Source organism: Dermochelys coriacea, chromosome 2, assembly GCF_009764565.3.
Source record: "Dermochelys coriacea isolate rDerCor1 chromosome 2, rDerCor1.pri.v4, whole genome shotgun sequence".
Taxonomy (NCBI): domain Eukaryota; kingdom Metazoa; phylum Chordata; order Testudines; family Dermochelyidae; genus Dermochelys; species Dermochelys coriacea.
In genome coordinates, this window is record NC_050069.1 from 135,605,007 (window position 1) to 135,631,462 (window position 26,456).

The following is a 26,456-nucleotide window of genomic DNA, read 5'->3' on the forward strand; positions in this document are numbered from 1 at the left end:
TTACAAACTGAACTATCCCTGTCTTTTTAGTCTCTCCTCATATGGAAGCTGTTGTCATGGCCGGGTCATGGGTGGCCAAACCTAGTAGTCAGAGCAAGATTCCACGGTCGCAAGACAGGAGTCAGCTAGGTCAGGCTACCAGGAGGTCAGAGTCAGGATACAAACTGGAGGTCAGAACCACAAATCAGATGCCAGGAGTTACGCCAGGTCAGGATGCCAGGAAATCAATCCATGGGATCAGGAAGCACAAGGCACACAGTCCAAAACAGGATGGAGCCCCATTGTTTGGATAGCTTCCTATTCCTGCTGCTGGCTGACAGTCAGCTGCTCTGGAACTCTGCCAATAGGACTGCAGGGATGGAGACTCAACCTGGGTCTGGGCTTCATGGACCCCAGGTGTGCAAGTGTCAGTGAGCTGCCAGATGGAGGGCTGGACCATGGATGTTCCTCAAAACCCTGTAGAGCCAGGTTTGAGACCTGTGGGTCATGATATCACGCCTTCTCCTGGGCAACTTAGGTCCATGTTTCTCAGCATGGCTCCTATGGAAGACTGAACCAGACTCCCGAGTGTGTTCTTCTGGACCATAACTTTCCCAAATAATCAGGTACCATAATTTTCCTAATTTGATCTTAGAATGTTTTCCTCTTGACCCTGTACTGGTGGGACAGGTGATTGGGCTCTATGGGGAAATGTGTTCTCAGTGTATGGTTTCAGAAGTGAGATGTGGAACACAGGGTGGACTCTAAGGGATTGAGGGAGCTGAAGCTTGAAGATGATTGGGCTGGTTGTTGCTGAATGCAGTATAGGCCAAGGAATCAACAGTCTAATTTCTGGGAGGGTCTGTGTGTGCAAAGGTGTTCTGTTGAAAACCATACCTTTTGTCCTACAGAGTAGGCAGTTCCCTGTTGTCTGTTTATCCATATGCCTTTTGTAGTCCTCTTTGTCCTTTTCGAGGTGTCTCTTCCCCTCCTCTTGGATGTGATGGATGTGTTCTACTAGGTACAAGGCAGATGGGTTGGGGAGGATGTGGGTACTTGTGGATGAAATCAGGAGTGGTGCCCAGAGTTGATAAAGAAGGGGTTGTGGCCTGGAGCTGTGTGAGATGAGAATCATATGGTACCAGTGAAGACTAGTCCATCCTGGTGATGGTTGATGTAGCAGTATAAGTATTGTTAAAGGATCTGATTGATTCTTTCCAATTGGCTGACTGCAGATGGTAGGCAAAGGATGGTGCATGTGGACTCCTAATAAACATAGGGCCTCTGTCAGAAGTGGTCAGTAAGATGTGGTTCCCAGTTGGAGGTGATATGATGCAAGAGGCCACAAAGGTACATGACATTATTTATCCAAAGTTGGATGATTTCCTCCACAGAGGATAAACCTGTGCAGGGAATAAAGTGTGCCATTTTAGAAAAGTGATTTACCACTATCAGGATGCTGGTGAAACCACTGGATTCTGGTAGTTCCACCACAAAGTTCAAGGAAATGACTTCCCAGGGCTGCGATGGGGTGTCCAGAGGCTGGAGGAGACTTCAGGGTTTCTGATGAGGGATCTTGGTGTGGGCACACACCTGGCAGGAAGCTATAAAGGTCTATATTGTGGAGCACATTCGGTGTCAACAGAAGAAATGGGACATTAATGGATGGGTTTTATATCACCCTAAGTGTCCTGCCAAGGTGGAGTCATGGCACAGTTGGAGAAGCACCACTTCCACAGGTCTGGGGGGAACTTAGATGTGGTCCTTCACAATGTTATCCTCTCCCAGATGTCATGTGGTTCTTGGTTTACAATGGCCAACTCATTGGATAAAATTCTGGAGATAGAGTGCAAGTAGGTCCTGGTTGTTAGTGGTGTGAAGAAAATTATGGGATTTAAGAATGTGGGCTGGTTCCTAACTGAGGCCTCATGGGTAAAGGCCATATCTTCAGGACGAGACATGAGTCTTGCTGTCCCTTGCCCAGGAAAGTATATATTTGTTCAAACAGTATTTTCACCCTGGCTGAGTTCTATGGGGTAGTCATAGTCCCAGTGTTGGGAGAGATTTTCTGCATTCTTCTTTTCAAAGACATCTCTGTAGTCATGGTACTTTGGAGGAAGTTCTGTAGTTCCCCCAGTAGGTGTTTCAATGTGGGCAACTATCCTACTTGAGCCCTTTTTTTGGTCTGTGAGCAATGTTAGCTGGTCCTTGGCCTTTCTGTCATCAGAGAGCTGATGGGAAGGTGCTTTCTGTTCTTGCCAGTGAATAAGGGGGTCATGAAGGCTCAGCCAGGAGATGCCAAAGATCAGAGGAAAATGTGGGGAATGGATCACACTGAAATTAGAATTATCAAGGGTTTAAAGTCTGAACCTCAATTTTGCATTGAAAATTATTTATGGGGAACTATATCATTTATAGGAGAGCTTTGGCACTCCTAAAATATATTCTGTACTCAGTGTTTATACCGTGGAACACAAAATATTAAAGCCACCAACTCCCTTTGCAACATGGAACATGTGATCTATCAGCAGCCATGGGTTGGTCAGTTACATAGCTCACATGGTACTTTTTCTCTTCTCTGATTGGGTAACATAGCTAAACAGATAAATGCAGATTGAGGTGCATATTCAGGTGTAAAATCGCTATTTCAAATTTTGCTTTTGGAAATACTGAGTTAAAAGATGTTTGTGCAACAATTCACACTAGCAAAGCTCACTGTCTAGAATATTCATAGAAAGTGACACAAAGAGCATGAACATGGGTAAGCCAAATCAATTAGACAATTCAGAAGAATACTCAGATTTTTCTGTCCAACTCTTCTTACAAAGCAAATACTCAAGAGTCTCTTCATCTTATTGGTGTTCCAGCCAGTGGTAGTCATGAATCCAAGCAACATGGACTCTTCAACCAGAGATATCCTCAGCCACAGAGGTTTGGGTGAATGGCATTATCCAGTTAGAAAAGGAAAGGGGAATATTCAAGAATATCTGTGAGATGTATCAGAAGCAAGACCTTGAAATCCACAGTGACCAGCCTCCAAAATAATTAAGGGCATATCTCTTCTCCAGGCTCGGCTATTGAAACATAAGATTCATAAGGCAAAAGAAATGGAAGATGACATACCACTCATTAAACTTGCTCTTCTAGTCAGACAAGGCTGATGTATCTCTTGCTTCTCCAAAAGTCGAAACTGGAGCAGAAAGGCAGGGATAGCAACTCATTGAAAGATAATTATATTTTCGGGGGATAAAATCAGGCATCCAGTGCAACACAAAATGGTTGTTAATGCAAACTATCCACTGTTATCTCTCAAACACTGAAAAGTTACTATTTGGGAAACAGTCAAGTCTTGTTGGAGTGGACAAGAGGAGGAAGAGGCAGATGCTCTATTTGGCACATTACTAAAGCATACTGTGTGTTGACAAAATATGATGAGAGCAACAAGAAAAATGCAACTATGAATGAGAGATTAAACAAACTCCTGAAAAATAATTCAGTTAGTCTGAAGACAAGAATCTGTCCCGTTACACAATACTGTATGAATTTACTACACACAATGTTTGTGGATTTAGAAATAAAACTGGACCTGGTACTTGCTATTTGAACTTATAGTGAGAACAGAAACTTGAATGTCATTAATTTGCCATCTCAAGCCATGGGAGTTTTCCTTGTGCATTGCATGACTAGGCTCCATGGCTCCAAATTTGAAGTGATATGTCTAATATTAAGACATTTGCCACAAATTTACAACACAATCATGCATACTCATTTATACAGGGCCAGATTCTGATACCTTTACCCATACTTCCTATGTATGTACTTCATACTACAGTAGTTTTTTAAACGATTTTTCTTGGGATTTATTTTAAAGGGGAAAAAAGATTCCAAAATGTACAATTGTGGAATGTCCCTCTCCATGTTCCTTGTGGGTTCTACAGGAAGGAGACACTATCCTGCAAACCTTAGTATATGGATAACTTTTACCTTACAAGATGCACAATGACTGAGGCATCGATTCCTGCTTAATTTACTGTGAACTTTATAATGAAGGAAGAAAGAAGTCAAGCCCTTGCTTTATTCGCTGCATGCCTTCACAGTAGGAAGAAACGTTTCCATTAAAAATAAACTCCCAAGTTCAGACCCTTATTCCCCAGCCTGGCAGAGGCTGTGTGCGCCCTGGAGGCAGCTTCTCTACTCCTAGCAGAGGGGTGGGGGGAAATAAATGTCTGTTTTGCTTTCTAGTTATTTCCTTGGACTAGGTGGAAGAATAGGTACTGATGTCCTGTCATGGGACCGTATGAAGTCTTGCATGGATGAGGCTGTAGGTAGGAAGTGAAGAAACAAAAATTGGAGAATCCTAGAGGAACTATGACACATACTGCTCCAAGGCTAAAATCCCAAGCTTCATTCTCAATGATGTTTTATGTTAGATTCATAGACCCTGAAAGAAAATATTAATTTAGTTCTATGTGAAGATTTGAACCTTTCAGACCTTATATTTTGCAGTATTTGAATTAAATATTAACGTGTCAATAATTAAAAATGTTGAAATTTTAAACACTCACACTATTAAATATTAATCTCACCAAAAAGTTTTATGACACTGCAGATATTAAGATACATTGCCTTTTTTAGGATTTCTAATTGTAAAACAATACAACTATGGTTAATCATACCTAGTAGAAAGAAGAGCTTTAGCATTATAGAATTTAAAGACTATAAATAAAGGAAAGATTTGGTGAAAAATGCCCAGGATATTCTGAAGAGCAGTGGGCATTTTAAACTTTTATGTCACACTTCTTAAATTTGGTGTTAAAAGTATCACTATAATGCAGAATGAAACATATACCAGTTTACTGGGCCAAAAAATCCCTAACACATTTCCACTGACCTGATTCACTTCAAGAAAGTCACAAACAGCATTATTCAGCTGGATTCGGACATATACCCTGGCACTAAACCCAACCCTGGCTCCTCTCAGTGCTCAGTATTCTTTTACATGACTGATTTTTTTAGCCCGCTTCTAGCCCAGACTTCTTCCATGGAACTACTTAGAGTGGGTAAGTTTGGTCTATGCTTTCCAAGAGGAAATGCATTTTGACTTCTCTTTCCTGCAAGTGTTCTTGTTTGGTTTGCTTTATAAATATGTAATCATACACAGACATCTACAGAACCTGGGAAGGAAATAAGTCACCTTGTCCTCGCCCCACCTCAACCGTCTTCAGGTATCAAACTTTCTTCCTTAGGCCTTTATGATATCCCTGTCTGACTGTTCTGTTAATAGATTTCATTTGTCCCATACAAAAAGCTCCAAGTGCATTGCCAATCATTCAAATTATAATTACCACACCGCAACAAACAAATAAATTAAATCCCAACAAGGAGGGAGCATTCAAGAATCAAATAGAGGTACCAGTTTACCTCAGCAAACAATAAAAATGAAAAGATTCAAGGAAAGCCCCATACCTCCGAATCTTACCCTCATCCTTCCCCAAAATCCCAAACAAATGACTTTTGCAAATTCTAAGCTTCTCTCCAAAATAAAATGATTTTGTTATGTATTTACATGATCCCGATTTGTCACAACAGAGCTTCTTCCATTAGAACAAAGTAAAGTACACTTTCACCTGTGCGTCTTCCATATTTAAGCCAAGGGCATAACCAGAAGGCCTCAGGTACACAGTCCTGTTTTGGGAAGGTAGGGACAACAGTAAAGTAAATAATTTTTTTCTTTGTCATCTTTAATTTCTACAACTCTGTATAATGCTATATTAGGGTGGGAGTTTGCTTTCATTTGCCATTAACCTCAATATGAACCGGACATAATCAGAGGCTAAGATTTTCAGCACTACCTAGAGGATTCCCATTTAATGCAATGGGCAAATAAATTCCCTAAATGACAGAGTTTCAGCTGGATTGTACAAATGAATGGTTCTGTTTTGCATTTTGAGAGATTAGGTGTGTGTTGTGAGTATTTATGTGTAGGTGTGTGTGTGTGTGTGTGTGTGTGTGTGTGTGTAGGAGAAAACTTGGAAGGGTGTGAAGTGAATCAAATTGTCCATCCATACATATTACATTTTAGGGATTTTGAGAGAAGTCATGGATTTACAGCACACGTTAACACACACCTTTTGAAGATTTGACTAACAAATACCTAGTTACCAGAGTAGTTATAAAAGAGTGCACTGCAAAGATTCTGCCATGACTTCACACACTGCTATGTTCTTCACTTGTATACCAATGTTGATGTTTTTTATCTATATTGTATTTTAACAGAATATTGAATTAAAATGCACTGAATCCAGTGGCAGCACATTTCTCATTTTCACAGAACATTGTATAATTTCACAGTGGCCAAAAATGTTATTTATGCTATCAGAAGAAAGACAACTTCATCTGTAACTGTTCATCTCCAAATCCCAAATGTATTGCTTCTGCAAATCCCTACAAATGGAGTTCTATGCCCTGTCATACAAAATCAGCAGTAGTGATGATAATAAAGTATGTAGTTCTTATATAATAAACTACCTATGCCACAGGAAATGTGAAAATGATTAAGTGACACAAACATCTTCCTTGGATCCACTATGAATCAACTGAGGGTATAAAAGTCCCTGCACCCTAACTATCCATGAATTTTTCTCTGACTTGGACATATCCTTTAAATCTCCCAAGTACACTGGGAGGATGCAGGGTCAGGTTCAATCTGGATTTGCAAAGACAACATTATAGATTCAGAGAACCATAATTACTGGAGAAAAACCTTTGCCTTGCAATTTGTTGCCTCTGAATATTTCTTGTGTGGAAAGCTATCTAGTAGCATGTGTCCTTAGAAAGAGTACTACTGGTTAAAACCTATAGCACTACTCTCCCTTATTAGCTCTCCATATGTATGAGACATGTTTTATCCATTCTTCTGTGTGGCTCAGAAACATGGACAATTTATGCCAAATGTACCAAAAAACTAAACAGCTTTCATATGAGCTTCTTGCATACAATTATTCGGATAAGATGGTAAGACAGGGTGACAAATGTGGAAATGTTATATTGGACTGTTATGTCATTCAGGGGAACGTTGATTAGTAAGAAAAGACTCAGGTGACATGGACATGTCAAGCGAATGCCAGATTACAGGATCCCAAAGGTTTCAGAGTAGCAACCGTGTTAGTCTGTATTTGCAAAAAGAAAAGGAGGACTTGTGGCACCTTAGAGACTAACAAATTTATTAGAGCATAAGCTTTCGTGAGCTACAGCTCACTTCATCGGATCCCAAAGAATGTGCTGTACTCAGAAGCTCGCAAAGGTCAAGAAAGAGAGGCAGACTGCTGTGCAGATTTCGATATGCTTGCAAAGATGACTTAGTATCCTTTGACATCTCTGTGGATGATTGGGAAAGGAATGCAGAATGCTGCTTTGGTTGGTGGAGTCAGTTTATGGAGCAAGGTGTTGCAAGGCAGACTGGATTTTTGATGACTGCTGTCAGAGGAGGGAATAATGTGCTGCTCGGATTCAGAGCATTGCTAGTGCATGGGTGTGCCCTACCTGTGAATAGGACTGTCACTTGTGCATCGGACTTGGCAGCCATCAAAAAACTCATTGACACAATGCTTTGTAAAGAGCGACAGTCCCATTGACTACTCTCCCGAACTGAGCATTCAGTCTAGCCTAAGTAACAGAAGAATAATTCTTCTTAATATAAGTACAATGATCAGAAGCAGACATATTGTTGGGGCAAGAGGAGCTTTTCTTAAATGCCACTTTCTCTTAACATCTATCATAATGGGCTAATCCTGGGATGAAAAAGCCCTAACAAGCTATTGAGAAAGCAGCAAATTTTAAAACAACATTGACAACTACTAACATTTTTAAAAAATTGAGCCAAACTCCAAAACCCTAACATTGCCCTACAAAAGGGGAGAGTTGCATTCTGTGACTGTACCACCCAGTGGAGAGGAACTGAGAGACAATGAGGAGATGGGGATGTTTGTAGAAAACTGTTACAGAACACTTGTGCTGAGGAACATGAGAGGTTTGCATGGCACATGACAGGGTATGAGACTCTAAGAGTGAGACCGGAAGAGGCAATGTCATGAAAGAAAGCTCATAGCGATATGGGAGACTACATAGTGGTACTGGAATGTTTGACTGATAGTTTAAGATTTGTTCAGTTTATAAAGGTCTATTGCACATATAAGCCAGACATCAATAAGCTACCTCCTTATCTTTGATTACTACCAGTGTGTTTACCAATTAAACAACAAACTCATAAATCTTTGGGATTTTTGCATACCAAGCAGTCAAATTAATGTAGTTTTTGATTATTATTTGAAGAGATCTTGCAGACATACGTAATCAGCCATATCATTAATTTGCCACAGAAATGATAGATTTTGTTGTGACTGAAAGCTGGAAGTGTCAGGTGATAACTCGCTAGTATTATGACTAGCAGAAACCAGTATTTCGGTAGCTCCTGGGCTGATTTTTTTTATCAGTATCAAAGGTTGTCAGCAGGTATACTGTTTATTTAGTAACTGGTTGACATGTAGCATCAAAATGACAAAACATCAACAAGACTTTCTTAAAAGTCATTTTCAGAGCAACGTTTAATGTGTTGGTGTCATGGTTACAGAGCAAGCTGTGCTTTAGATCCCGCTTTTGTGCCTCTCCAGTGCTTCCTTCAGGTGATAAGACTTCACTCCTTCACTTCTCCCTAGGGTGGAACCTACCACTCCCAGACTGGGTCTCAGGGCTGCAGCTCCCAACATACCAACCATGTTAACATAATAAGCACAAATGGGTTTGGCACCTTTTCCTCCGGGAACCTGTGACAGCAGCTGAGTAAAGTGACTGAAAAACAGGATCTTCAAAACAAATTATTTAACTGAAGAGAGACAGTATGCAAAGGCAAGGAAAAAACAACAAAGACTTACATGCTGGGTCTTACCTACACTTCATTCTTTCCTTGCAGTGTTGAGTAAGTTCCTCAGTCCAGGCATCCTTACTCCTGAGCTGGGAATGACAGTCTGCTTATTGAAAAGGAGTACTTGTGGCACCTTAGAGACTAACAGACTAACACGGCTGCTACTCTGAAGTCTGCTTATTGTAGCTTCTCCCTCTATGTGTCTGTGAGAGTTTCCTCCTTGGGCAGCTGCTGACCGACCACTCAGCCCTTTCCTCTGCTCCCTTCCTGCCTATGCCTGAGATCTTTAAGATTTTCCCATTCCTTTTGATCCTAGGTTCAGGCCTGGGAAGAATAAACCTTGCTAGCCTGGCTGGAGCCAGTCAGGGACATTCCCCAGCTAATAATTCCTCTCATTGTTCCCTTAAGGTGCTTCATCTCTCTCATTGTTTCATTTCCTGCTGGCTTCCTCCCTTTTCCATTTAACTCTATGCAGTCAGGCAGGAGAATATCGAACAGGTAAACTGAGGTGCACATAATATTCATTAAAATGATACACATAGCTCCTTCATTCTTCACAATGCTAACAGAGATGTTCATTTTACATTTACAGACAGTAAGAGCTTGCAAATATAAAGCATTTATTTAGACTGTGATATATCAGTATATTTACAATACGGAATGTTGCTGTTAAAATTGTAAAAAACAGTGGCCAGATTATGTTCTCATTTACACTGGTGTATACCTGGAATAATTAAATTGGTCATATATTTTAATAATATATCCCCTATCATAAAGATATTACTGACTCTATTCAGCTAGTAGGGTGGCTTCATTGATATGTCTTGAGTGTGGTTACAAATAAAATTGTTATTAGTCTTGTCAGCCCTGGGTACTTCCTACAGATTTAAACCATATTATTTAAACAAGTTTCAAGCATACTAAAAAGACTGGGTTTTACAAAATAGGCACAATACTGTTTGGTGGAACATGACAGCCTAAAAGAGAATCTGTATATTTTTGTGACTAGCTATAGATATTTGTGTTCACGTATCTGAGAGCTTGTACAAGTGAGTAGGATGGAAATATCACAATTGGAAAGATCACAGAATGAATATCAACCTTTATAAAAAGCAAAAATCTGTAGGTTTCTTTCATATTAATTTGTGAAGTGAAATCTAAGGATTTCATAGACCTCTAGGGTCCATTTCTTTTTTTCCCTCTTAATTAAGTGGAAGCTGACTTGTACCCATGAAACTGGGTGTAAATGCATGTAATCACACCTGTGCATGCAACGCCCACATTCTTTATAAATTGCAACTTCACTTATCTGGGAAAAGTAGGTGAGTCCTTCAGTGCAACTTATTGGAGGAAGGCTGAGATGACAATCATTAGCTACCCTTCAGAGAGGACCCTGGCAACCAACAACAGTCTCCAGAGTGTTCTGCTTCCACAGGAAAAACAATTTAACAGTGTGCTCACATTTTTTTTTATTTTTAAGAACCTCTATAGCAATGAACACACACACAGACACATATACACAGATATCCAGAGTTTTTCTTTAAGTCACAATTTCTCAGTCAGTAAGATTATTACTACTTAGAAAGTTAATGTTAATTTGGGATCGAGATGAACAACCTATTACAGACATGGAACAGTCCATTAGACATTCAAAGGTATGTATGGTCTCCATAACTAATTTATCTAATCTCCAGTGTCACCGGATATCTTATTTATTAAATGATAAGACATAACTATTGCAGAATCCATTGTAAGAAACTGTCTTAGATACATATATCTTTTGATGCCGTACTAGTGAATCTCCATCCCATAGCTCTGAGAAGTTTGATTCATAACAGCCCAGGGCATGATAAGTCCCAATAGCCACCACTTTCCTGAAGTTACTGTCAGGAAATCCTTTGAGCTTTCTGATAACGGAGGTTTCTTTTCAAATATAAATTGGGTATATAGAAAAATAATTGCCTTATTCTACAGACTTCCAACAACCTTACCTCCTCTCGGTCCGAACACATTAACACTTTGCCCTTTCTGAATCACTAATAAAGTTTCCTGTTTTTACAGAAATCATAAACTCAGTGCCTATTCTGTTTTCCAGGAAAGTCTTTGATAGTTCAAAAGTTATTCCTTTAGTCCTAAAAGACACATGGTTCCATTTTTTCCTGCTCTTGCAAATTTCCTAAGTGCAGACAAAACTATAGGGGCCACTAAAGGTAGTTGAAGTTTTCCTGCTTCTGTTGTTGTTTATTAAAACTTTCTCACTGCCAACATCTTAAAGAAGGGATCCCTCAAATTTTCTACTTTGGTCAGTGATGCCAAGGACATTCCCTGGGTAAGACATTCTTCACCCCCACATAAAAAATAATTAATTCCATACTGTTTCATCACACTAATTCCATCTGTTCTTCCATTCTTGCTTTTCTCTTTTCACACTATTTCCCCTTCCTGCAGAGCATTAGGGAGATTTCTTAAGGCAGCTCCCCTACTTCATGACTGTTCCTCACATCCAGAGTGATGGTGGTAGACTAGTGTTCTATGACTTTTGATTGTGGCAGAGGTGAGAGCCAGGTTAACCTGTGACCTTTTGCTGTTGGCTGGTTGCTCAATTAAAGAAGAGAGAACCTCTTGTGGTGGGCTGGGTGATTGTTTGGGAACATACCCACTTTTGTTCTTGAAATGGGCATGCTTCCCCTAGCTGAGGTAGGGGTTGGGGTGGGGGTGAGAGAGAGAGAGAGAGAGAGAGAGAGAAGATCCCTGCTGTGTGATTGTGGAAGAGAGAGTCTCCAGGCTCCAGCTTGGGGTTGGGTATTTAGCCATCCACTGGTGGGAGCTGCAGAAGCAGGTTGGTCTTACACCGTGTTCTCCTAACATACCAGGGGAGACTACACTGTGGCATCCATGTACTCCTATGGATGCAGGAGAGGAATTCCTGCAGCTGTGGTAGTCATGCCCCTTGTGGGCACACCCATATTATAATAGACTGAGCAGCATCCAACTCAATCCCAGCATCAGAGAGGGCTAAACATTTTAATGAGAGCCAACCTTAGCATTTTTAAGAAAGCCTATGAAAATAATGCATGTCCCACATACTACACACACTGAATGTAACTGATTCCTACACACTCTTATTATAGCACTATGCTTAGGGATGACCCAATAACTTAGTTAAGGGCTATCAAATTTTTCTTTTGCTTGCACCTCAACCTCAACTCACTCTAGAATTTTTACATCTTCAGGTTTCTATTTCAACTATTTATTTCTCTCTGTAGAGATCTTTGATTTTCAGCCAAATATTATTATCCTTTCATCAGGGACCACAGGGCTCTTCAGTGATAAGAAGCTACAAGCTGCTACCCAGTGACCTGCTAATTGTTGTCAGAATAGGAGCAGAACCCTGACAAAGTCCTGGGAACTGACTGGCAGAATGCTGGGGGTCCCGATTGATTCACAGCTCCTATTTAAACCCCGCACAGGAACAAAAAGGTGTCCTTGCAACTGGTTCACCCTGTTTAGGAGTGCATCTCTTGCACTAATGATGACTGCTTTGACGTGCCAGAACCCCACTTACAAAAGTGTTTTTAGGGCTAAAGGTTTAGATAGTTTAAAAGAGATTAAGTCAAACATTTCCCTATTGGCAAAACATCTGAGGAGAAAATGTAGAATTGACGTGTATTGTATATACTCAAAATTAAAATCTACATTTAATAGGAAAATATAGTATGTTGTGAAACAGTCCTATAGTGATATATTAATTTATGAAATTCCTTAATGCTTAAATAGATGATAAAATATTTTTAAGATAAAATGTAAAATTCCTTGAAATTAACTAAATGAATTTATAGCAAACTACCATCCTTGAAGCCATATGATTATTTCTTTTTTCCTTTATTAAGAAAAATGCCACATAATACTGCATTCTGAATACTTATGGCTGACATTGATGGAATACTGATAATTACTCTGACTTTTTTGTTTCATCACTCAGAAGACGTTATAATTAATTTACAAGCTCTTGGCCTATACTATGTAATGATTAACAATTGAAAATGGAAAGGTCGCTTTGATTTTAAAAAGTAATTTACATAGCATGGACATAAACATGAAATCTGTCATGAAGCCATCTGTTTATGAAATTAGGTAGGTTGGCTTGCATCCCCAATTACTAAAGCATACTGAATCAGGGCCACCCCCTGTCCTGCCTGGCACTTGAATGAGTGTGTGAAGTCTTAATTAAAGTAGGGAAAGGGTCTATAAGGGAGTATGTGGGGAGTAAGATATGATGTTAGGAAACCATCACACTTGAAAATATTTAAGTCAATTGCTTATAAAGGAGGTAAGAGTTTTTGTGAAATAAGTTGCTGTTGACTCAGGAAAAGTCTAGTAAAACTTTAGGCATAAGGACTTCTGCAACTCATTAAAGTTTTCCTCCATTCCCTGTGGATAATGACCATCCTAATTACCATGTTACTTGGTGTGGTCCCACAACAGATACTGGAGGCACAATACCAGAAGCTTGAATATGAGGTCTAGGCAGAGCTGAGATACATGGGAGCTTCTTTAAGTATGCAGGGCCAGTGCATCAAGCATCTGTGCAGATCCACTGACACAATGTACTCTCTTGGTGGGAGCACTATTGCAATTCTGAAGCACAGGACTGCTTGCAGACAAGTTCTGCTTTGTGGCCTGCAGGATTTTCCCAGGTTAACCACTTCTGGTCCAAATCAGTCCACAGAGTACAACCCAAGAGTGCTTGTCAGCTGATCATTTTTATTTCAAATATAATCAGAATCTCATGATTTCTAAGGTATAATACTTTATAAGCATAATTATAGCTTCATATGTTACTACTAATTGGAAAACAGACTATTTGGGTCACTAATGCTTTATACAGCAAGCCATCATCATGCAGCCAAGAAAGGCTTTCCAGATCATCATTCAGCCATTTTCAGTATTCTTGAGACTGCTCTTTGGTGATCAAATTAATTTTAAAATTGCTGAAATTTAAAATGTCCAACTTTTATCAATTATTTTAATTTCTGTATCTATATAAAAAGGAGTTGTAACATTCCTAAATAGACAGTCAATACAAAAATGACAAGCCCAGCAACATACTAAAACTCACCAAGCTGCAACAAAATCAACTATCAGACAGACTTTGGTGAGACTACATGTATAAGAGAAAAGCAAGATAGAATTAGCCATATTTTCTCATCACATAAAACTGTATTTTAGTATTAGATTGAAACTTTTTGCTTCAAAATGGGTTTTGGCTGAGGTGGACAGATTCTTTTATTCTCCCCCCTGCTGGCAGGTATTAGAACCACACACAAATTCTGAAGCTCTGCACATTCATGGCACATGGAGTTCATTGTCTTCACCCTAGGAGCGGCTTGCTGTAGGGAGGGAAACTCAGGGTTAGGAAGACATTTGCAAGGGAGTCCTAAGAAGAGCCAAGTTTAGGTAGAAAGCTTCAACTGAGGTTTATGTTTTTGTTAAATCAACTGTATAGCTCCCCAGAAGTGGAATGCATGTTTGGACACAAAACAGCTGGGGACTGGTTTCCAGAAGTGCTCAAGTGACCACAACTCCCACTGAAGTTAAAGGAAGCTGCAGGTGCTCAATACCTTCGAAAAATCAGATTAAGATTGTGTAGATTCTCTTCGGAGCAGCTGACTACCTGTTTAACACCACATAGCAACAACACTGTGGCATGTACAGAACTATAAAGAGTCCTCTGTACTGATTTTGTTTTGTAATAAACGCTGGCCAAAAAGGCAGAGAATGGTAAGCAACAGCTGTATGATACTGTACTAATTTATTATCAATCAGCATAAATCATGCCTAAGAATGAGGCAGCAATAATCAGTTACAACATAATTCATTGCAAAAACTATAATGCACAAAGATATCAAGCTAATAGGAAAGTAGGAATTAAGTGAGTATACTGAGCTAGCTTCAGCAAACAGCTATCAGTATATTTTATCTACCCTGATTCATCAAATACTATTACCATTCACACAGACTTCCTGTTAGTGAGATTATAAAATGATAAAAGTTAATTTGTTTTAATTTATTACAATTTGTGTGCTAAAATAAGTATAGCAGTAATATGAGTAATTCTATAAATAGAGATGGACACAAATGTATGATATTCAAATTAAATAATTTTCTTTCTTAGACTTAGCATTATTTTTACTAGACCCTAATGAACAACAAATGAAAGAATCATTTAGCAGTTCTTGGAACATAAGAAATGTCCTATTTTTTGTGGAACTATAGTAGAGCTTTTGGCTTATTAGGGTGTCATTTTTTCTGTCTCGGAGTTGAAAGGTAAAATGGAAATTCATTGAGTACAGGTAGGTGAATCCTGCAGGATTCGGTTCACATGGACTAAAAGAACAGGACATTTTTAAGACAGGTTTTCAAAGGCTTTGGAAGTGCACCAACCCCTGCAGGTTTGCTGAGTAGTTAAGATTCCACAGAACCTGAATTTCCCCACTCCCTGCAGGTGGTAGGGCAATCTATGCTTTGCTTTCAAAAGTTGCATAGATTTGTTAGCTTCAAAAGGGGCTGCCTCTTGCCTTTCTTATTCTCAGAAAAGCAACAAAAGATAATTCAGTGTCTGCTCAAGATGCAGATGCTGGAGTACAGATGCTGGAGTAGTTCTTGAGGGGGAGGAAGTGAAATCATCATCCCAACTATAACAAATGTAGGCATACAACATCTGAGCCTCCATTGAACTTAAAAACACAGGCTAATTAAAGGTATGTAAAATCATTTTTATTTCTCTATTCTTGGGATAAAAATATGTGTGGTAGGGGAAATGTCTGAAGCATAGGCTAACCTATGGGGCATCATGGTCACTGAACGGCTGATTTTCAGCTCACTTCCCCTTAGTTACTCCCATTTTCCTCTTCTAATCACTCAGTATTGATTTCTCTCTGTTAAAAGGAAATTAGAAAAATGTATCATCTCCTGTTAGGTCCTCTGAGCTGTATTGGGAACCACGATTTTATCTTATGGCATTTTTGGAGCTCTGAGACAACACAGCATCCAGGTCATAAAATGGCTTAAACAAGCATGATAGATCCTGACTGGAAAATCAGTGCTGGAAAATATATAAAAACATTATCTTTGATATTAATAAACAGGTTATTCTACTCGAGCAGAATACAGATTTTTTTTGGCTTGTGGTTATTTACCTTGCTATTTGGTGAAGCAGACCAGACGTTCTATCATAACACTAATGCAAACTGAGCTTATCAAGTATCCCTTGCTGATCTTGAACAGAACACCTAGAAAACTAGTACACAACTGTCAAGGTTCCTTTCCCACGCTGATCTCTAGGGTACAGATGTGGGGACCTACATGAAAGACCCCATAAGCTTATTCTTACCAGCTTAGGTTAAAAACTTCCTCAAGATACAAACTTTGCCTTATCCTTGAACACTATGCTGCACCACCAAGCATGTTAAACAAAGAACAGGGAAAGAGCCTACTTGGAAACGTCTTTCCCTCCAAAATTTCCCCCCAAAATATCCCCCCAAACCCTACACCCCCTTTCCTGGGGAAGGCTTGTAAAAATCCTCACCAATTTGTACAGGTGAACACAGACCCAAATCCTTGGATCTTAAGAACAATGAAAAATCAATCAGGTTCTTAAAAGAAGAATTTTAATTAAAGAAAAAGTAAAAGAATCACCTCTGTAAAATCAGGATAGTAAATACCTTACAGGGTAAGGCAAAACCTTAAGTTTCAAAAAGACACAAAAACAGGAACATACATTCCATCCAGCTTATTTTACCAGCCATTAAACAAAAGGAAATCTAATGCATTTCTAGCTAGATTACTTACTAACTAACAGTTGTAAGGCTGCATTCCTCATCTGTTCCCAGCAAAAGCATCACACAGACAGACAGACCCTTTGTTTCCCCCCCTCCAGCTTTGAAAGTATCTTGTCTCCTCATTGGTCATTTTGGGTCAGGTGCCAGCGAAGTTATCTTGGCTTCTTAACCCTTTACAGGTGACAGGGTTTTGCCTCTGGCCAGGAGGGATTTTATAGCACTGTACACAGAAATGTGGTTACCCTTCCCTTTATATTTATGACAACAACAATGACATTTTGAATGGCTTCTGTTACAACCTGGTTCCGTCCCCATCTCTATTGTAAATGAACCCCAGTCCCAGGCCCATTTGCTTCTAAACCCTGCTGCTACTAGGCTGTGACTGGTTCCTAGCTCTGGGTCTCTCAGGTACACAGCCAGGTGGAAACCCTGTGTCTGACACCCTTCCTGGGAAATGGTATGCTGCAGCCTCAGACCCCCAAACCTGTGCTACAGCCCTCCTGAACCCTCAGTTGCTTAGCAGTTCCCCCCAGAGTCCACCTACTTGTGGTTTCTAGTTAAACTTTTCAGAGAAATGTAGCAGGAAAGCAAGGAACCCAGGCTTAGCAAAGTAATTTTATAACCACAGACACTTTTGCAAGCACTAAAGAGTTACAGATCTATAAAAAGTCCTGAACACAACCGCCCCGGTCTGATCTCACCTTTTCTGTGTCCTGGGTTTTGTTGGAGTCTTCTCTGCCTCCCGGACCTGGTCTTCTTGCATGTCATGGTGGTCTGAACTCTGAATCTTTTCCTTAGAAAAACACCCCTCTTTTAAAAGTCTTTGTTCCCTTTCTTTGCACATGTTTCTACAGAAGGAATTCCATGCTCCAGTCCATCACCCACCAATTTCTGTGTAGAGAGAAATTTAAAGTCAATTGCCCTATCAGCAGAAAGGCCATTTTTCCAGTAGAACATTCATTCAGTGTTGATGACTCTTGATAGATCTATCATAGCTTCTGAGGAAGAGCTCTGTGTAGCTCAAAGGCTTGTCTCTCACCAACAGAAGTTGGTCCAAATATTACCTGACCCACCCTGCCTTTCTAATAGCTTCTCATACATAGTCTTTCCACTAAGTAGCAAGCCTCTGCTACAAAAATGAATGGTCCAATCCACAAAGAAAGATACAATACAAAGATCAGCCCCAGTCACAAAATGGAGTTCACCAAACATGTTTCACAGACATATCCCCAATTTGTCTCAGCCTCCTTGCTGAAGAAATATTTTGTTAGTGAAATGAATACAACTTGCTATTTAATCCATGCTCAAATACTGCATTTAAAGAACACTCCAATTGAAAAAAGAAAAGGAGTACTTGTGGCACCTTAGAGACTCACAAATTTATTAGAGCATAAGTTTTCGTGAGCTACAGCTCACTTCATCGGATGCATTTGGTGGAAAAAACAGAGGGGAGATACTCTGAATCCAATTGCAAAGTAAGATCACTCCAAATTTAAGAGAAATCATAAATTAAGTTTTCTGTGCAATCCTAATTTGCCCCCTTTGTGCATATGATAATTATACAGTCTTTAATTACATGATCACATGCTGCCCATAAATCTTACCAGTTGAATGGCCAAGCAACCCTGGAAGCCTCTCTGCTCAGACCCAAATTGCTGATGAAAGCAGAACAGTATCCCCGATACTGTCACAGCTAACCTGGTGGCTGAACTTTGTGACTTTGTCCTGACCCATAACAATTTCACATTTGGTGACAATGTATACCTTCAAATCAGCGGCACTGCGATGGGTACCCGCATGGCCCCACAGTATGCCAACATTTTTATGGCTGATTTAGAACAACGCTTCCTCAGCTCTCGTCCCCTAATGCCCCTACTCTACTTGCGCTACATTGATGACATCTTCATCATCTGGACCCATGGAAAAGAAGCTCTTGAGGAATTCCACCATGATTTCAACAATTTCCATCCCACCATCAACCTCAGCCTGGACCAGTCCACACAAGAGATCCACTTCCTGGACACTACGGTGCTAATAAGCGATGGTCACATAAACACCACCCTATATCAGAAACCTACTGACCGCTATTCCTACCTACATGCCTCTAGCTTTCATCCAGATCATACCACTCGATCCATTGTCTACAGCCAAGCTCTACGATATAACCGCATTTGCTCCAACCCCTCAGACAGAGACAAACACCTACAAGATCTCTATCATGCATTCCTACAACTACAATACCCACCTGCTGAAGTGAAGAAACAGATTGACAGAGCCAGAAGAGTACCCAGAAGTCACCTACTACAGGACAGGCCCAACAAAGAAAACAACAGAACGCCACTAGCCATCACCTTCAGCCCCCAACTAAAACCTCTCCAACGCATCATCAAGGATCTACAACCTATCCTGAAGGACGACCCATCACTCTCACAGATCTTGGGAGACAGACCAGTCCTTGCTTACAGACAGCCCCCCAATCTGAAGCAAATACTCACCAGCAACCACACACCACACAACAGAACCACTAACCCAGGAACCTATCCTTGCAACAAAGCCCGTTGCCAACTCTGTCCACATATCTATTCAGGGGATACCATCATAGGGCCTAATCACATCAGCCACACTATCAGAGGCTCGTTCACCTGCGCATCTACCAATGTGATATATGCCATCATGTGCCAGCAATGCCCCTCTGCCATGTACATTGGCCAAACTGGACAGTCTCTACGTAAAAGAATGAATGGACACAAATCAGACGTCAAGAATTATAACATTCAAAAACCAGTTGGAGAACACTTCAATCTCTCTGGTCACTCGATCACAGACCTAAGAGTGGCTATACTTCAACAAAAAAGCTTCAAAAACAGACTCCAACGAGAGACTGCTGAATTGGAATTAATTTGCAAACTGGATACAATTAACTTAGGCTTGAATAGAGACTGGGAATGGATGAGTCATTACACAAAGTAAAACTATTTCCCCATGGTATTTCTCCCTCCCACCCCACCCCCCACTGTTCCTCTGATATTCTTGTTAACTGCTGGAATTAGCCTACCTTGCTTGTCACCATGAAAGGTTTTCCTCCTTTCCCTCCCCCCCTGCTGCTGGTGATGGCTTATCTTAAGTGATCACTCTCCTTACAGTGTGTATGATAAACCCATTGTTTCATGTTCTCTGTGTGTGTGTATATAAATCTCTCCTCTGTTTTTTCCACCAAATGCATCCGATGAAGTGAGCTGTAGCTCACGAAAGCTTATGCTCTAATAAATTTGTTAGTCTCTAAGGTGCCACAAGTACTCCTTTTCTTTTTGAAAAATAATAGTCCAAATTCTATACACCTTACTTTTTTTTAAACTCATCTCTTACTCTGGCAGAACTCATTTACTTCAACAAGGATTTTGCCTGAGTAAGATCTTGAATATTGGCCTGTAAATTAATAAGTATTAAAATAAAAAATATGATAGCACTGATAAAATATAGTGGTCACCATTTAAAGTCAACTTTTACCAGTAGTCATCACACAACAGGAGTGTCTTTAATGACTAATTTTCTTCTCTTTGGAATATGTGATAAGTTGGACTGCAAAGTGTTTTACAAAGTAGGTAAAAAAGTTGACACCTGGCAAAACATTGTCAGTGGTCACATTCTGTGAGGACATGAATGACTTGAAATGGTGGGATACTGTGCAAAGTACTCAATCAACAATTTTGTGCTACTCATATTATGGTAGAACACACAGACATATTGTTCTTCACAAATATATGCAAATACTGCATTTCTTTCAGGATGTGGCAGAAGCAAATATTTTCTTTGTGTAGCTAATGTTCTTTTTCCTATGGAAATAGGTCATACTGCAATAGAGAACAACCCAGCATTTCTTTTAAACAAATTTAACTTATTTAAAAATATTTTATTTTTGTTTGGGGACATAGTTCTCAAACTGTATCACTAACCCATTTATTTGTATATGTATACCTAATTGCCACAAAAATGGACATCATAAATCTCGCATTGATTCCTTTGAGCAATATCTTACAGTCAGATTGTTATTAGTCAGTGTGCAGTCAGGTTGCACTTTAGTAATTTTAAATGTTGCTAGATAGAATTTACAAGTTGGGTGGTTTATTTATCATAATCTCCCATATCCTGATTTTCTTTCTCTCATTAGTGTAATGAGAAATTTTGCTTTATCATTGTCAAAATTAAGACAGCCTTTGATTTATATTTAAAATATTCTGAGTTCTAAAACATTAATCAGAAGCTATTATATATTGTTTTCTGAACTTTACCATCAGCTAACATGTTAGGAAATTCACTATGAAAGGTTTTGCTACAACATTGGGCAATAAATAAAAGCATCTATACAATATCCATTTCATATATTGAACTCATGAGCAGTCTGGAACTTGTTTTCTAGAGATGCCTGAAAGTTTATGAATAATTTATCACACTGAGTTTGTATTAACTCTATAATTTAAGAATTTTTTCCAATACATCACAATATATTTTATTTTTCAAAAGAGACCCATAGGCTACTGCCTCTCACTGCTAATAGTATGCAGATGTGGTTTTGAAGTCAATGGAAAGAAAGTTAGGCCAACAGAGAGTGCCTTTAAAAATCCTACCCTGCACCTTTTTAATAACAAAGTCAAGAATATGTACATTTGCAAGAACTTACCTCATGGCATTCATTGCAAAACATATTGTTATGGTTTTCCGCAATTGTATCTGTGACATTATCTGATTAAAATATGACCATGTAGATCACTATTATATAATTGCAACAAATCTTGTACAATGTATGTCAGTAAGGTGTCTATGGAAAAGTTATGATTTGCGGCATATGATTATCCTATTTGTATGCATGTGTCATTTTTGTATCTGAAGTTATGAATCTTGACCATGTATCTACATTTCAAATGTATTTGCTCATGTGGTAACAGTCACAAGATATTTAGCCTGCACATCATGAAGGGACTATTGAAGTTAAATGGCCCATCAAGGAACACATAACTCACAATGGACCATGGACAGCGCCCATCCACACCTGATGGACTTTTATGTGAACGTTCTAATGAGAGTATGAGTGATGTCCCCTGCTGTGACTCAGCAGAGCATGCAAAGGCATGTGACAAGGCCATGTGACACTAAACTCCATCTTGTTACCTGTATTTTTCTACAAGCTGTGTGGAGGGCTTTGACTGAAACAATGGGATTTCCTCCACATGGCAGAAGCTATAAAAGGCCGTGGAAACATCTCAATTTTGCCTCTTTCCTGCTCAGACCTCTGGCCTATGAACTTTTACTAATGGGAACATTCTAACCAAGGGACTGAGGACTTTCCAATGATTTGGAAGCTAACAGAGACTTAACAAGACAGCAGTTATTCCATCACTGCTACAAGCCTGAGCCAAGAACTTTACAATTAGTGTATGTATTTGATACCTTTAACCAATTTTAATTCACACCTTTCTTTCTTTTTATAAATAAACCTTTAGATATTATATACTAAAGGATTGGCAACAGCATAATTAATGGGTAAGATGTGAGTTGTACGTTGACCTGGGTATGTGGCTGGTCCTTTGGGATCTAAGAACCCTTTGGTTGATGAATATGCTTTTAAATTACAACGCATCATTCAGTCTAGCATCTGAGTGTTGAATCCAGGACTACAATACCTAAGGAGGCTGCATTTCTAACTTCTAGTTAGCCAGTGTTGTCAGACAGAACTTTATTTTTGTTGCTAGTCTGGTATATTTTATGGGAGAATTACCACCAGTTTTGGGGTGTGTCTGCCCTATTTCTCTGCAGTTTGTCCTGAATTTGGTATTCTCCATTATGACCCACATAGGCCTGGTGACATTATCAAATACTATATGACTGTCAGGGCTATCAACTGGTCTCTCTCTCAATTAAATCCATTACAATCTATATACCACATAGACTATGCTGACAGCTTGTGCCACACACTCTCAAAGAAACTGTGGAACCACCTGATCAACATCTTCTACAGCAAACAGGGAAAGATTAAGAATGAGCTCTCAAAACTGGATACTCATAAAAAAACAAACTTCCACACAAACTTCCTCGTGGCTGGACTTTACAAAAACTAGACAAGCCATTTACAACACACACTTCGCTTCTCTACAAAAGAAAAAGGACACTAAACTATCTAAATTACTACATGCCACAAGGGGCCACAACAGTGGTTCCCGTAACCCACCCAGCAATATTGTTAATCTACCCAACTATACTCTTAGCCCAGCAGAAGAATCTGTCCTATCTCAGGGCCTCTTCTTATGCCCCTCCACCCCCACGAACATGATACAGTTCTGTGGTGACCTAGAATCCTATTTTTGATGTCTCCAACTCAAGGAATATTTCCAACACACCTCTGCACAACATACTAACCCACAGAGACCTTCCTACCAACAGTACAAAAAGAAGGATTCTGGGTGGACTCCTCCTGAAGGTCGAAACAGCAGCCTGGACTTCTACATAGAGTGCTTCCGCCGACGTGCACGAGCTGAAATTGTGGAAAAGCAGCATCACTTGCCCCATAGGCAGCTCTCCAACTCCACTTTCTACAAGCCATTACCCTCTGATCCCACTGAGGGTTACAGCATTTGATCAAGAAACTTAAGAAAAAGCACAAGAACAAATCTGCACAGACACACCCCTGGAACCCTGACCTGGGGTATTCTATCTGCTACCCAAGATCCATAAACCTGGAAATCCTGGATGCCCCATCATCTCAGGCATTGGCACCCTGACAGCAGGATTGTCTGGCTATGTAGACTCCCTCCTCAGGCCCTATGCTACCAGCACTCCAGCTATCTTTGAGACACCGACTTCCTGAGGAAACTACAATCCATTGGTGATCTTTCTGAAAACACCAGCCTAGCCACTAGGGATGTAGAAGCCCTCTACACCAACATTCCACACAAAGATGGACTGCAAGCCATCAGGAACAGTATTCCCGATAATGTCACGGCTAACCAGGTGGCTGAACTTTGTGACTTTGTCCTCACCCATACCTATTTCACATTTTGGGGACAATGTATACCTTCAAATCAGCGGCACTGCGATGGGTACCCGCATGGGCCCACAGTATGCCAACATTTTTATGGCTGACTTAGAACAACGCTTCCTCAGCTCTCGTCCCGTAATGCCTCTACTCTACTTGCGCTACATTTATGACATCTTCATCATCTGGTCCCATGGAAAAGAAGCTCTTGAGGAATTCCACCAGGATTTCAACAATTTCCATCCCACCATCAACCTCAGCCTGGACCAGTCCACACAAGAGATCCACTTCCTGGACACTACGGTGCTAATAAGCGATGGTCACATAAACACCACCCTATACCAAAAACCTACTGACCGCCATTCCTACCTACACGCTTCCCGCTTTCATCCAGACCACATCACACTGATCCATTGTCTACAGCCAAGCTCTACGATATAACCGCATTTGCTCCAACCCCTCAGACAGAGACAAACACCTACAAGATCTCTATCAAGCATTCTTACAACTACAGTACCCATCCACTGAAGTGAAGAAACAGATTGACAGAGCCAGAAGAGAACCCAGAAGTCACCTACTACAGGACAGGCCCAACAAAGAAAAGAACAGAACACCACTAGCCATCACCTTCAGCCCCCAACTAAAACCTCTCCAGCGCATCATCAAGGATCTACTACCTATCCTGAAGGATGACCCATCACTTTCACAGATCTTGGGAGACAGACCAGTCCTTGCTTACAGACAGCCTCACAATCTGAAGCAAATACTCACCAGCAACCACACACCACACAACAGAACCACTAACCCAGGAACCTATCCTTGCAACAAAGCCCATTGCCAACTCTGTCCACATATCTATTCAGGGGAAACTATCATAGGGCCGAATCACATCAGCCACACTATCAGAGGCTCATTCACCTGCACTTCTACCAATGTGATATATGCCATCATGTGCCAGTAATGCCCCTCTGCCATGTACCTTGGTCAAACTGGACAGTCTCTACATAAAAGAATAAATAGACACAAATCAGACATCAAGAATTATAACATTCAAAAACCAGTTGGAGAACACTTCAATCTCTTTGGTCACTCGATTACAGACCTAAAAGTTGCAATTCTTCAACAAAAAAGCTTCAAAAACAGACTCCAACAAGAGACTGCTGAATTGGAATTAATTTGCAAACTGGGTACAATTAACTTAGGCTTGAATAGAGACTGGGAGTGGATGGGTCATTACATAAAGTAAAACTATTTCCCCATATTTATTTCCCCCCCTCCACCCTCCACTGTTCCTCAGATGTTCTTGTCAACTGCTCAAAATGGCCCACCTTGATTATCACTACAAAAGGTTCCCCCTCTCCCACTCTCCTGCTGGTAATAGCTCACCTTAAGTGATCACTTTCGTTACAGTGTGTACGGTAACACCCATTGTTTCATATTCTCTATGTATATAAATCTCCCCACTGTATTTTCCACTGAATACATCCGATGAAGTGAGCTGTAGCTCACGAAAGCTTATGCTCAAATAAATTTTTTAGTCTCTAAGGTGCCACAACACTCCTTTTCTTTTTGTGAATACAGACTAACACAGCTGCTACTCTGAAACCTGTCATAAAAATAGTGGAAGTACCCTTTTTTCCCCTCTGCCTCTTTTACTGTGTTTCAGTCTGAGCATGTATTGATGAACCGTTGCCATATTCCTGGAGCTGTTCCTATTTTTGGGAGCTTGCTTGTTTTGTTTGTTTGTTTGTTTAATCTGAGCAAATGACCCAAATTAATTTCCATTGAACTCTCCAAAGCATAGATGTGGTATGCTACATGTTGGAGACTTGATAGTACAAGACAGCATAGCAGCAATTGAGTTGTAAATATTTACCATTTCCTTTCACCCAGCCAGATTTCATTGACTATCATCTGCTCTCTCAAAACCTGTGACTGTTAACCAGGGCCCTATGTGTAATACAGCCGTACAGATGGCTACATAATTGCCCTTTTATTCTAAAGTTGTTGCTTAATTATGCTTCAGAATCAAAAGCATCCAGTGCCTGGGTAGGCAAACAGCCTGACACAATAGCTCTGAGTAAAGTATGTATTTAACCCATTCATCCCATTGGGGTGTGAACTCTGAATCCAATATATAGTTCAAACGTGAAACTTGTAGAATATTTCACTGCTACTTGACTTGAACACTCTAGCAGAAACATTAAGCTAACATGATTATCTGCTATTATCAGATAGATGGGCATACACAGAGGAATGGCGTGGCTGGTTGTTGAGTTGATGGGATGGAATTCATGTTTTTGGGTCCTTCCCAACCCCAAATTTAAAATTACCTTTAGATCTGGGAAAAATGGGTGTGGCAAAAGATATGTATGAAGAGACTCCTTTCCCATACCAAACATTTCACTGCCACCTGGATGCTGAAATTCCATATTTTCTTCTAAATTTACCAGAGTGCCAAAGTCCTCACCAGTCAAAATGCCAGGTTTCCCATAATTTCTACACTGCAGTTTTCACATGTTCACTTCTAAAACCTGAGAGAAATTTTCATACTTGATTGAGTAAATCCTCCATTTTTTTTCATTTAACTGATGCTGCCACAGAATTTCCTATTTTATACAGTACCCCATATTCACCACTTTTATATGGTTATATGTTGTAAAAAGTATGTCTTGTGAGGTATCATTTG